The sequence below is a fragment of the Actinia tenebrosa genome, unplaced genomic scaffold (assembly GCF_029948245.1).
Source record: "Actinia tenebrosa isolate PJP-AT-01 unplaced genomic scaffold, QUT_ActTen_1.0 utg4242__unscaffolded, whole genome shotgun sequence".
NCBI classification, from domain to species: domain Eukaryota; kingdom Metazoa; phylum Cnidaria; class Anthozoa; order Actiniaria; family Actiniidae; genus Actinia; species Actinia tenebrosa.
The window spans coordinates 1-13,705 of NW_028292612.1; positions in this window are offsets into that span (position 1 = coordinate 1).

The following is a 13,705-nucleotide window of genomic DNA, read 5'->3' on the forward strand; positions in this document are numbered from 1 at the left end:
TTCCGAAATACAAGACACGCTTTAAGGCTCTATGCGCACGCACACCCCGCGGCATCGACGGAGTTGAGAAAGCCCCAGTTCAAGAATTACTACCAGCCTTCTAAGAAACAAAAAGATAGTGAGCTGGTCTTCGTAGGAATCGCAGGGCTGGCGGGAGGCGTAGCTTTGGCGTATTTAGTCTAATATATGATCGTCTTTTTGGAAAGCGACAAGAATAACTTTACCACTTATCTGAATCCCCCCATCAAAGCCCATAAGGTCCGGCTCATAAGTTGCTCTTTGTACAATTCTTGGTATAATTTAATTAATGGCATGGTTACCGAGCATACGGGGTCTAACAATTATCAAGGCGTAATGCTACCCAATGGACATTACACCCCAATCACACGGGCAAAAGAATTAGCAAAGTACGGTTACACTCTCACCACGGGATTACCACACGAAATGACCTTCAAACATAATCTTCCTAACAATTTCTCGGTAACCCTAGGAAAAGCTGATGCATTGGGATCTTTACTAGGTGTCTCAGGCAAGGCAATTACCAACACGGCCATACCTGTGAAATGGAAAGTCGCATCCTCTTACGAAGTCTATTGCGACTTGGTTAATAGTTACAGCAATGGGGAAAAGTCTTCTCTTATGTCCAAGTTTCTACCCAAAGGTAATCCATTCGACCTGGTAGAATACACTACCATTTCTTTGAGCTATGACTTGTCTCATTTGGTAGAAAGCATAAACATCACCATTAAAGTGGACGGAGAGACGGTGGATTTCAACGGGCGAAAGATCAATCTTGTTTTGGAATTCATGTAATGGGTCGAACAGAGGACAAACTTAAAAGGATTTACTATGGGCCCGATGGCTACTGGAGAGGAGCGTCAGCTATCAAGAAACTCGCGACCGCGGCCAGGGTATCAGAAGAAACGGCTAAGAACTGGTTAAAAAAACAAACCCTCTGGCAGGTTTATCTTCCCGTGCCCAAGTATATTCCCAGGCCCAGCTTTACCGTAAATGCCCCCAACGAAGTCCATCAGGCAGATTTGCTTTTCTTACCGCACGACAAGGTGAGAAGGAAGACCTATAGGTACGCTTTGACCTTAGTTGATATCGCAAGCAGATACAAGGACGCCGAACCCATAACCAGCAAGGATTCTGGGGAAGTCGCAGAAGCCCTAGGTAGGATTTATAAGCGCGTCTTGAAATGGCCTAAGCTGCTGCAAGTGGATGCCGGGACGGAGTTCATGGGCGTCGGTTACTAAGACCCTGAGAGACCACGACACTAAGATTAGGAGAGCCGAAGCAGAGTACCACAGGGGTCAGAGCATCGTCGAAAGATTCAATAAGACCCTGGCCGAGCGTCTCTTTGGGTACCAGTATTGGAAAGAGCTGGAAGATCCCTCCAAACGCAACAGGGAATGGACTCAGAGGCTCCCCCAGGTCGTCGCGGCTTTAAATAACGAGTCGGCCAGGGCTACGGGAATAAAGCCCAAGGATGCTATAAAAAAGAAACACGTGGAACACAAGTCCTACGTCAGAAGTTCGAGGGCGGTCGGACTGAAGGAAAAAAAGCTCCCCCGCAACATAGTGGTCAGATACCTCTATCAGCCGGGGGAACTCGAAGGCGGCAGTAAGAGAGCCACGGATCCCAACTGGTCTTTGGAAACGTATGAGATTTCGAAGTCCGTCACCAAGGAAGGGCAACCCGTGTTGTATTACCTAAATGGCCCAAGTCGCGGATTCGTCAAGGAAGAGCTGCTCATAGTCCCCAAAGACTCAGAGTAGTGCTGCTCCACGCGCCCGATTACACTCTAGGCATGTCAGTCTTACATTGCCTCTACAATGCCCGCGCTTGTATGTTGATACGATCCACGGAGAACTGCTGATCGTCATTCGGGTCAAACCTCCATAGTAGAGGTATGTTACACTTGGCACACCTTGCCCCTTTCTTATAGACGTCGTCTACACATAGGTCGAACGTCATATTTTTTTCTTCGTCGTGCCGCTTGTAGCGAAGGAGTTTCTTAGCAATGTTCTCTTTGGCTACGTCCTCTGGCGTCTTATCGTAGCGCAATTGCGGACCCCAGGCTCTTTTTAACTGTTTGGCATACTCCACACGTCTTACGGCGGTGTAGATAAGGTTGCTCCAACACAGCCGCTGGTCTATGATCCATAAGGTTTCTTTTATGGTAAGCCCTTTCGCGCCGTGGACTGTCATGCAATAGCCCAAGCGCCAATCTGGATGGGAGGTTATTTTTTCCACCTTTTCTATGGGTACCCAGGCTTTATCGTGCGTTACTGCGTTCTGCAGTTGGATGTCGGTACCAGGTACCCAGACGTCTCTTTTTAGCATGCGGGTGTCGTGGGGTTTGTAGCAAACAGGTACGGGATGCGTAGGGAAGCACTCTCGGTGTATATTTAGCAAATCCTTTCGTATGCGAGACTGTGCTGCGCGTTTGCTGCTCAGCACCAGATCCTTTGGATGCCATGTGTAAAGGAAGTCCTCGTATTTCTTCGCTCGTACGCGTTTGCGCAGTGTTTTGCATTGCTCGGCATCACTAAGGCCCCTTAATTCCGCTTTCAGGTTTCTTATTTGATCCTTGCTGCGGTAGTCGGTGTTAATTTCCTCCGCATGGTCTACGAAATCTTTCAGCCATTCGTGGGGCATTTCTCCGGCTATAGGAGGAGGCTGGCAGGGATCTCCGGCGAATATTACTTGGCATTTTCCACGGAGGAAGTCTACGAACTGCAGGATTTCCAAAGGAACGGTGCAAATCTCATCCCAAAGTATCACCGGAGGTATGTCGTGGATGGCCTCTGGTACCCACTTTTGTCCATTCCAACGGAAGAAGCTGTGGTAGGTCTGCGCGTCGTGGCCCATTTCGCAGAGTTCTCTTTCCAAACGGTGCGTTGGCGTTAGCACCTTTATCTTAGGAAAGAGTTCTAACACACGCGTCGTTTTACCGCTGCCTCCCGTACCGTAGAGGTAAGAGAAGCGTTGGTAGGAAATAGGGTCCGCAACTGAGGGCAGTGGCTCTTTGGTAGGCGTTATGGTGCCACGGGTGTGCTCGCCGTGATATTCTACACGTGCCCTCCAAGACCTTATCTCCTCATCTTTGACGCGCCATTGGCCACTTTCTGCAAGTTCATCGGCAGTGTAGAATTCCTCCATCTTTTCCAACACTTGCGGTTTCACGTATAGGGAATCCGTGGCTACGCGGGGGATATCTTCTTTGTCAAACCGCAGGAGCATCGCGAGAAGGTTAATGTGCGCGTAGGCTAACATGCTGGCACGCAGATGGTAATACTGCGGTCGATGATCCTGGTAGTAGCATAAAGCATTCCATTTGCGTTCTTTTTGCTCGGCTTCTATGAAATAATCACATTTCTCCACGGACACCATCGTTCCTTGGTCGTGGGCGCGCTTGATGAGGAAACTTAAGTCACCTTCGTCTGTTATTAGGCGCCTTTGCATGTGTTTCTCTCCCTCCTTAGCGCCCTGGGTGAACTTTCCTATGACAATCCTCGCGGTGGGGTTGTGTTCTGGCAACCACTTCGTGAAGGCGCTATGGCAGAGTATGGCTTCATGCGCTGTGTATTTCAGGAGTTTACACTCTTCAAGGAACTTTAACAATGGCACTGGTATCCATTCTTTCTCTTGTAGATGCTTCCCGTACCATGCGTAAATTATGGGATGTAAGTCTTTAGCCAACTTCCAAGACGTTAATATGACGAACCCTGTTGCTGGCGAGTCGTAGCTGCCGTCTAAGGACACACGAAAGAATTGCGAGTCTGGATGCCCGTATCTATCATAATATTCCTTACAATCGCCAAGACCTTTAAATGACGCAGGATAGCAATGCTTCATGTCTAAGGACACGTATTCGTCTTCGTCGTACTCCATATTCCAAAGACCTCCATGACCGTGTTCTACGCACGCTTTGGAGATATCTTTGAACTCTTTTGGGGTAGGTTTCCATCCATTTCTCTTTTTGGCCGCTAAGAAGTCCAAGCTACGAGAGCTGAGCACTTCATCTGAGAAGTCTTCCCCAAGGGTTTCGCAGGCGCTCTGGATGCGTAGATGTTCGATTTCGGGGCGGTAAAGAGTACCATCTTGCGTCATAAACTGGCTTCCTTCGGGATCCATCAGCCAAACGGAGTTCTCATGGATTAAGTCTACCAATGGGGAAGTTTCATAGACCTTTGTCTCTTTCATTTTGGGAACCGAAGTTCTCGCCAAGCGTGCCCGTTGTGTTGGTAGATGACTATAGGAGCACCTCTGCCGCCGTATTTATGCGTCCCAGGGTAAATGTACCCGTCTGTGATATCTTTCACATGTATTCGCCTTTCTAAAAGGACTTCTAGGTTTTTGATGTTGTCTATGGTAGCTCCAGCCCTATGAGTAGCATCTTCCCATCTCTTGATAGCTTCTTTCCTCTTTGGGGTAAGCTTACCACCTCTGGAAGAATCCTCAACGAATTCCCTGACTAACTTTCCTAAGCAGTTGCCGGGATGTCGCATTGGCTTCAACTTCTTGACGTCCGGCTCTTTAATCTCATACGCACCGTAGATTACTACTGTAACAGGGTAAGCAACTTCGTAGAACAACATGTCGATGCCTACCAGCGCTCCGGGCCTGGTATTTTTGTTTAGGACAAACGAGCTCTGCTTACCGGACGCCCGAATAGGATTACGACCTCTTTCTATCATCCATTCGCCGTCGTAATACTTTATGAACGTTAACTGTAAACGGTAATTACCTTCAGGCATCAGGTCTATTATCTTTTCGGCTCTTTCTTCGTCCATGATTTCTTCTGTGTCTCCTTCTGTGAATGTCGTGAAGGCGAAGTCGGCGTCCAAACGATCCAATACCTGAGTTCGCAGTTTGCGCACAGTTTTGTTTTGAATGCTTTTGATGGCGTCCATCTATATCTAGGAAATATTTTAACCTTTGTTTGCGACACTATTTTAACTTAGTAATGCGGGGCACCAGTAAAACCCGTACAGAGCTTTTCAAATCGAATTACGCAGGCAATACCCAGAACGACCTTACGGGTAATACCCGCGGCGGCCGCCTTTACGTGAGCGCGGGGAATACCCATGTAATTCCGGGGGGTGGCCGCGAGTCCCCCTTACTGCTGCTTCTACCAGCATAACGGACACGCTTGGCGAGAACTTCGATTCCCGCGAAAAAAAGAAACCAAGGTCTACGAAACCTCCCCGTTGGTGAACTTGATTCATGAGAACTCAATATGGTTAATGGATTCGGAAGGAAGCCAGTTTATGACCCAAGACGGCACTTTGTATCGCCCGGAAATCGAACACCAGCGCATCCAAAGCGCCTGTGAAACCCTTGGGGAAGACTTCTCAGACGAGGTCCTCAGCTCTCGTAGTTTGGACTTCTTAGCCGCAAAAAGAAGGAATGGGTGGAAACCGACCCCCAAAGAATTCAAAGACATAGCCAAAGCCTGCGTAGAACACGGCCACGGCGGTCTTTGGAACATGGAGTACGACGAGGAAGAATACGTGTCCTTAGACATGAAGCACTGCTATCCTGCGTCATTTAAAGGCCTGGGAGATTGTAAGGAATATTACGACCGCTACGGCCATCCAGATTCACAGTTCTTTCGTGTGTCCTTAGACGGCAGCAACGACGCGCCAGCTACGGGGTTCGTCAGATTAACGTCTTGGAAGTTGGCTAAAGACTTGCACCCCAAAACTTACGCATGGTACGGGAAGCATCTACGAGAGAAAGAATGGATACCAGTGCCATTGTTAAAGTTCCTTGAAGAGCCTAAGCTCCTGAAATACACAGCGCATGAAGCCATACTTTGCCATAGCGCCTACACGAAGTGGCTCCCAGAGCACAACCCAACCGCCCGAATTGTCATAGGCAAATTTACACAAGGAGCTAAGGAGGGAGAGAAGCACATGCAACGGCTTTTAATAACAGACGAAGGAGAGTTAAGCTTCCTCATAAAACGTGCCCACGATCAAGGAACGATGGGGTCTGTAGAGAAATGGGATTACCTCGTAGAAGATCAGCTGCACAAATGGAATGCTTTGTGTTATTACCAGGACCATCGGCCGCAGTATTACCATCTGCGTGCCAGCATGTTAGCCTACGCGCACATTAACCTTCTCGCAATGCTCTTGCGGTTTGACAAAGAAGACATTCCACGCGTAGCCACGGATTCCCTATACGTGAAACCGCACGTATTGGAAAAGATGGAGGAATTCTACACTGCCGATGAACTCGCAGAAAGTGGCCAGTGGCGCGTCAAAGATGAAGAAATAAAAGCCTGGAGGGCACGCGTAGAATATCATGGTGAACATACCCGCGGTTCCATTAAGCCGACGGAAGAGCCACTGCCCTCAGTTGCGGACCTTATTTCCTACCAACGCTTCTCTTATCTTTACGGTACGGGAGGCAGCGGTAAGACGACGCGTGTTTTGAAACTCTTTCCTAAGATAAAAGTGTTAACGCCGACGCATCGTTTGGAAAGGGAACTGCAAGAAATGGGTCACGACGCGCAGACTTACCACAGCTTCTTTCGCTGGAATGGCCAAAAGTGGGTACCAGAAGCCATCCACGACATACCTTCCGTGATACTTTGGGATGAAATTTGTACCGTGCCCTTAGAAATCCTGCAGGAGTTCGTAGACTTTCTCCGTGGAAAATGCCAAGTCGTATTTGCCGGGGATCCATGTCAACCACCTCCTATAGCCGGAGAAATGCCCCATGAATGGTTAAAAGAAATGGTAGACTATCATGAAGAAATTAACACAGACTACCGTAGCAAGGATCAAGTGAGGAAATTAAAGGCAGAATTAAGGGGCCTTAGCGACGCCGAACAATCTAAGGTGTTACGTAAGAGGGTACGAGCAAAGTCTTACGTAGACTTCCTGTATTCTTGGCATCCTGAGGATTTGGTGTTAAGCAGTAAGCGCGCAGCACAGTCGCGCATACAGAAAGACTTACTCAAAATACACCAGGAGCGGCTCCCTAGTCATTTGGTGCCCGTTTGTTATAAGCCGCGTGACACCCTGCATGCAAAGAAAAGTGTCTTAGTACCCGGTACCGACATCCAACTGCAGAACGCAGTAACGCACGACAAAGCCTGGGTACCCATAGAAAAGGTGGAAAAAATAACCTCCCATCCAGACTGGCGCTTAGGCTATTGCATGACAGTCCACAGCGCGCAAGGGCTTACCATAAAAGAAACCTTATGGATCATAGACCAGCGCCTGTGTTGGAGCAACCTTATCTACACCGCCGTAAGCCGTGTAGCATATGCCAAACAACTAAAAAGAGCCTGGGGTCCGCAACTGCGCTACGATAAGACGCCAGAGGACGTAGCCAAAGAGAACATTGCTAAGAAACTCCTTCGCTACAAGCGGCACGACGAAGAAAAAAATATGACGTTCGACCTATGCGTGGACGACGTCTATAAGAAAGGGGCGCGGTGTGCCAAGTGTAACATACCGCTACTATGGAGGTTTGACCCAAATGACGATCAGCAGTTCTCCGTGGATCGTATGAATAACAAACGCGGGCATTGCAGAGGCAACGTAAGACTGACATGCCTAGAGTGCAATCGGGCGCGTGGAGCAGCACTACTCTGAGTCTTTTGGGACTATGAGCAGCTCTTCCTTGACGAATCCGCGACTTGGGCCATTTAGGTAATACAACACGGGTTGCCCTTCCTTGGTGACGGACTTCGAAATCTCATACGTTTCCAAAGACCAGTTGGGATCCGTGGCTCTCTTACTGCCGCCTTCGAGTTCCCCCGGCTGATAGAGGTATCTGACCGCTATGTCGCGGGGTAGCTTTTTTTCCTTCAGTCCGACCGCCCTCGAACTTCTGACGTAGGACTTGTGTTCCACGTGTTTCTTCTTCATAGCATCCTTGGGTTTCATTCCCGTAGCTCTGGCCGCCTCGTTGTTCAAAGCCGCGACGACCTGGGGGAGCCTCTGAGTCCATTCCCTGTGGCGCTCGGAGGGATCTTCCAGCTCTTTCCAATACTGGTATCCAAAGAGGCGCTCGGCCAAGGTCTTATTGAATCTTTCGACGATGCTCTGACCCCTGTGGTACTCTGCTTCAGCTCTCCTAATCTTGGTGCTGTGGTCTTTCAGGGTCTTAGTAACGACGCCCATGAACTCTGTCCCCGCATCCACTCTCAGCAGCTTAGGCCATTTCAAGACGCGCTTATAAATCCTACCTAGGGCTTCTGCGACTTCCCCAGAATCCTTGCTGGTTATGGGTTCGGCGTCCTTATATCTGCTTGCGATATCGACTACGGTCGAAGCGTATGTATAGGTCTTTCTTCTCACCTTGTCGTGCGGTAAGAAAAGCAAATCTGCCTGATGGACTTCGTTGGGGGCATTTACGGTAAAGCTGGGCCTGGGAATGTACTTGGGCAAGGGAAGATAAACCTGCCAGAGGGTTTGTTTTTTTAACCAGTTCTTAGCCGTTTCTTCTGATACCCTGGCCGCGGCTGCAAGTTTCTTGATAGCTGAGGCTCCTGTCCAGTAGCCTTCAGGCCCATAGTAAATCCTCTTGAGTTTGTCCTCAGTTCGACCCATTATATGAATTCCAGGACGAGATTGATCTTACGTCCGTTGAAATCCACCGTCTTTCCGTCCACCTTAATGGTGATGTTTATGCTTTCTACCAAATGAGACAAATCATAGCACAAAGAAATGGGAGTGTATTCTACCAGGTCAAATGGATTACCTTTGGGCAGAAACTTGGACATAAGAGAAGACTTTTCTCCATTGCTGTAACTATTGACCAAGTCGCAATAGACTTCATAAGTGGATGCGACTTTCCATTTCACGGGTGTGACCGTGTCGGTAATTGTCTTGCCCGAGGCACATAATAAAGATCCCAATGGGTCAAACTTTCCAAAAGTTACTGAATAGTTTGGCATATTATGTTTGAGGGTCATTTCGTGTGGTAATCCCGTGGTGAGAGTATAACCGCGCTTGGCGAGCTCCTTAGCAAGGGTGATTGGCGTGTAATGTCCATCGGGTAGCATTTCACCTTGATATTTGCCAGGCGTCTTAAGTACGGTAACCAGGGCCCCAATTAAATTATACCAAGAATTATACAACGAGCAACTTATGAGCCGAACCTTATGGGCTTTGATGGGGGGATTCAAATAAGTGGTAAAGTTATTTTTATGGCTTTCCAAAAAGACGATCATATATTTCAGGAAACACAGTTTCCTTTGCTTGCTGAATTAGACTAAGTACGCCAAAGCTACGCCTCCTGCCAGTCCTGCAACTCCTACGAAGACCAACTCGCTATCTTTTTGTTTCTTAGAAGGCTGGTAGTAATTCTTAAACTGAGGCTTTCTCATTCTAAAGTCGGGGTGTGCTTGCGCATAAAGTTTAAAGGCGTAGTCTGTGTTTTCGAAGTTCTTATCCGCCTGCATTTTGTCTTGGTAGTTCTTGTCCAACCAATCCCTGTAAGCTTGTCTTTTTTCATTCCAAGCTGCCACGTCCCTTTGATACTTTTCCAGCGCTAAGTCGTGTCTCTTCCTTTCGGCTTCGAGACTACTGCCACCAGTTACCGCTTTTTGTACGTACTTACCCGCGTAACTAGCACCAGTAAATGCTAAAGCAGCAATTAATGCACCTCCTATCGCAGCCATCTATACATTAGGCAGGTACTTTTCCTTACGTAGGTAATCCTTTACCATGATAGCCCCGCCTACGGCAGCGGTCATCTTAGCAAAGTTGGCGAAGCTCTTACTTGGGTCTTCAGTAAAGTCTTCTTTGAGCACTTTCTTACCTACCCAACCAATGCCCGCAACAATAGAAGTGATGATAGCTGCTTCTTCAACAGTTTTTAATAACGCGGTTGACATTATATTACAAAGCGAGAAGGTTATTACTCCATTACGGGTATTTTGCTTCTAGGCTCCTGCGTCACATGCACGGGTTTTACTTTTGGCTTTGCTGCCTTCCATTGTAAGTAGAGGCTGCCTGCTGCTATAGCAACTCCCAACGCGCCAATAACGTAGCCTAAATTGATGGAGGATCCCTCTTCTTTCTCTTCCACCTTTACTTCTTTTTTGGCTTTGTTCTTCCTGTTCATCTCTGCGAGCTTCTTCCCGGCAGCAACTCTGCCTGGAGATTTAGCCTTGGTGATTCGTTGCTCCTCTACTTGAGGGGTTTCCTCCGCCTTCGATTCGGCTTCACTCATTTATATCTAAGGACTTGAAGGACTTGGCAAGTAACTTAAGGATGACCTGACCAAGTACTTAAGGATGACTTGGGTAAGGACTTGATAAGTACTTAAGGGCGACTTAATAAGTACTTATGAATGACTTGACTAGGTACTTAAGGTAACCTGAGTAACTCCCCTGGATGACTTAACTAGGTACTTGATCAGGTACCTCGGCAAGTGCCGCCTGGAAGACCTTTTCAACGTCCCTGTCCTTCTTGAAGTCCTTCCAAGACGTCGTAAGTTTCTTCAAGTCGACATGCTGAGCTACGTGAAGTGCCGCAGAGGCGACTGCCATTAACTTACCGCACTTCAAAGACAACCACCCACAGGTTATCTTAAGTTCTTGGGCGATGACATAGTCCTTGCTTATGTCCTTCCGTAGTTGTTCCACGTCGTCTATGGGCAGCGCACGTTCGAGAAGCTTGGTGGCAAGTCGGATAGCGGAGTCTGCTACGGCGTCCGTGGTCTTACTTGCAAGGGCAGCCTCGTACCTCTTATGGAACTTCTTAACTTCCTCCTCTGACAACTTATTAACTTGCTCATGGGTAAGTTCCTTGCCTATCATTTCTTTGCACTTCCCAGAAGACACAAGGATGTTAAGTTGTTCCTTAAGGTTACTTTCGTCTAGCTGTGTGGGAACTTCATCTATCAACTGCTCAATCTCCATATATATTAAAAATCAAAGATTTTTACCTCGTACGGAAATCTCAAAGAGAAGACCATTTTGGAATGTCGGTGCGTCTTTAGATGCCGCATGTATTCGTGTAACTGTTCCTTGGATATCTCACCGCCGTAGTGGCTTAAGATGGTTTCCAGATCAGACTTACTTGGAGTATAAAATACTACGAGAGATCCTATGTTTTCCCTAAAAGGCTTAGAGACGCTGGTAAGCTGCTGCGAGAGCAACCAAACGCTAATATTGTCATGCCTGCCGCTAAAGGCGAGTTTAATAAGCTCGGTAGTGCGTCTTTTTACGTCGTCCCCACAGGCAATGTCGTCCAGTATAAGGAGGGTTTGCGTATCTTTAGGGAATTGTTTGTGCCAGAACTTAAGATGTCCAGATAACTCGTTAGGATCTAAGATATCCACAAAGAAGTCATCATCTTTCGCGCCTACGCCCGTCCAGGTGCGGTTATTCACGTAGGTGGGGCAAAGTAGCACTATGAAGTCAAATCGGTATCTAAAGGGTCCTAGCAGCTGCTCTACTACGAATTGGGTCTTTCCGCAGCCGGTGGGTCCTACTATCAGAGCGTTACAAGGCATGTGATTCGGGTTCATATATTTCAGGCAACAAGTTGCCTTCTAGAAGCAAATTTATTTGCTGGTATATATGGAGCCTACGGAAGCAGTGCAGAGAATCGTTAACGACGTCAAAGATAAGAGAGACACCATTGAAATGCAAAGGGAGGAGATCAATCGATTAAAAGAGCGCGTGCAGGAGTTGTATGATGAAATGTGTGGTCTGAAGCGCACGGAAAGGTTTGGTGCGCTGGTAACCATGGCGAGCTGGGCTAAAGAAAGCGTGGCTGACTAAATGAAGTATCCCATATGAGGCTTATTAAATTCTTATTATATGTGGAGTGCGTGCAATGTAATAAGGAGTTTAGTTCTAAGCAAATGCTCGAATATCACGTCAAAAATAAGGTCTGTAGAAAGTCGCGGAAGAAGCGCTGTGAACACTGCGATCGTCTGTTCAGCAGCAAGCAGATGTTAAAGTACCACGTAGAAAACAGGGTGTGTCTGAAAAACGTGTGTGAGCGCTGCGAGGAAGATAAAGACGACGAGTGGCATCGTTTCCGCTGCGTGACGCGGTATGAATTAGACGGCGTAGCCTGTGAAATACACGGCGACATTGCAGCGCGCTGTTGTCCTGAGGAAACAAGGGCAGAATTGACACGTCTAAAGAAGAAGATAGACATGCGCTTTGCTATGTTCGACCGCGTTGAAGGTGTGCGCTGGGAAGACAGGGAGTATTGGGAGGCGGACTGCCCGCGTTGCGGTTGTAACAGAAGTGATCAACATATCTGGCAGTGTTTGTATGTACAGGCTGAGGGTCCAATTACCTTCAAAGAGTACGTGGATCGATTTAACAAGAATAAGGAGTCGTCGGAGTGATTAAAGGGAGTTACTAGGGACGTTCTGGAAACTATTTCAGGACGTCCCTTATTTTTATTAAGTTCTTATTAAATGCCCCGGAAACTATTTCAGGACGTCCCTTATTTTTATTAAGGTCTTATTAAATGCCCTGGAAACTATTTTAAGGATATCCTTATTTTTATTTATTATTTATTGAAAAGATTATCCAGGGTACAAAAGCGATTTGGAAAGTTTCTTGAGAAAATTCTTTATTATTATCAAATATTTATTAAGAGCATTTAATAAGACCTCAATAAGAATAAGGGATTTCCTAAAATAGTTTCCAACTAACCTTAATAAATAATAAATAAAAATAAGACTCCTTTCAAAATAGCTTCCAGGGCATTTAATAAGATCTTAATAAGAATAAGACTCCTTTCAAAATAGTTTCCAACCAACCTTAATAAATAATAAATAAAAATAAGACTCCTTTCAAAATAGCTTCCAGGGCACTTAATAAGACCTTAATAAAAATAAGGCCATCCTTAAAATAGTTTCCGGATCCTGATATATGGACTGTATTACATGCAAACCCCCTGCTGACTGCATCATTAAAAAAGAGTCGCCGACCCTCATTGTCGACGAACCCCACTTAAACGACGCTTTAAACGCGCCTAACCACATAGAGGAGACGGGGCAACCCTTCTTTCAATGTCAAACACCCACCGCCCATCCTGCTTACCGTGTGTCCGCAGGTGGGTAAATTCTTCACCTTGTATTACGTACCGAACCCTGTCAGACGCCCAGAGAGAATACTCTACATCGTCGTATTTGAGGAGTAACCGCATTCGGTTCAAATCCTCGAAGACGACGTAACTTTTTATTTCATATGCAATACCCTCAATCAAATCACGCCAATGCACTTGCTGTAGCTGCGAACTACGTTCACAGCCCATATATTCTATGAAATATTTTTAAATGCGTTGTCAGAGTGTCCGTGGTTTTGAAAGACTTACAGCACCATCTACAAGGTATGCGTATTTGTTCCGCATACGCAGCGATGGCACGGCAGATTTCATCGTAGTCGTTGCTTATGAGCACCTTGTAACCATTTTCTTCATACCTTCGTAAGAGCAGCTGTTGATCTGGCGACAATCTACCGTCACCCTTTGGGGTTTTCAATTCAATGCAGAAGCCTCGGTAGTGCACGTGTGCGTTTAACAGTAGTAAGTCAGGTTGACCTCGTTGGTAACCTTTTTGCCAGCACTTTATACGTTTACCGTCGCTGTCCTGCAATTCTCCCAAACCTGGTGCTATGAGCATCTGAGGGTAAAACCTGCGGATGTAGTTAACAACCTTTTTATGTAAATCGAATTCGTTTTCTATCTTAAAAAC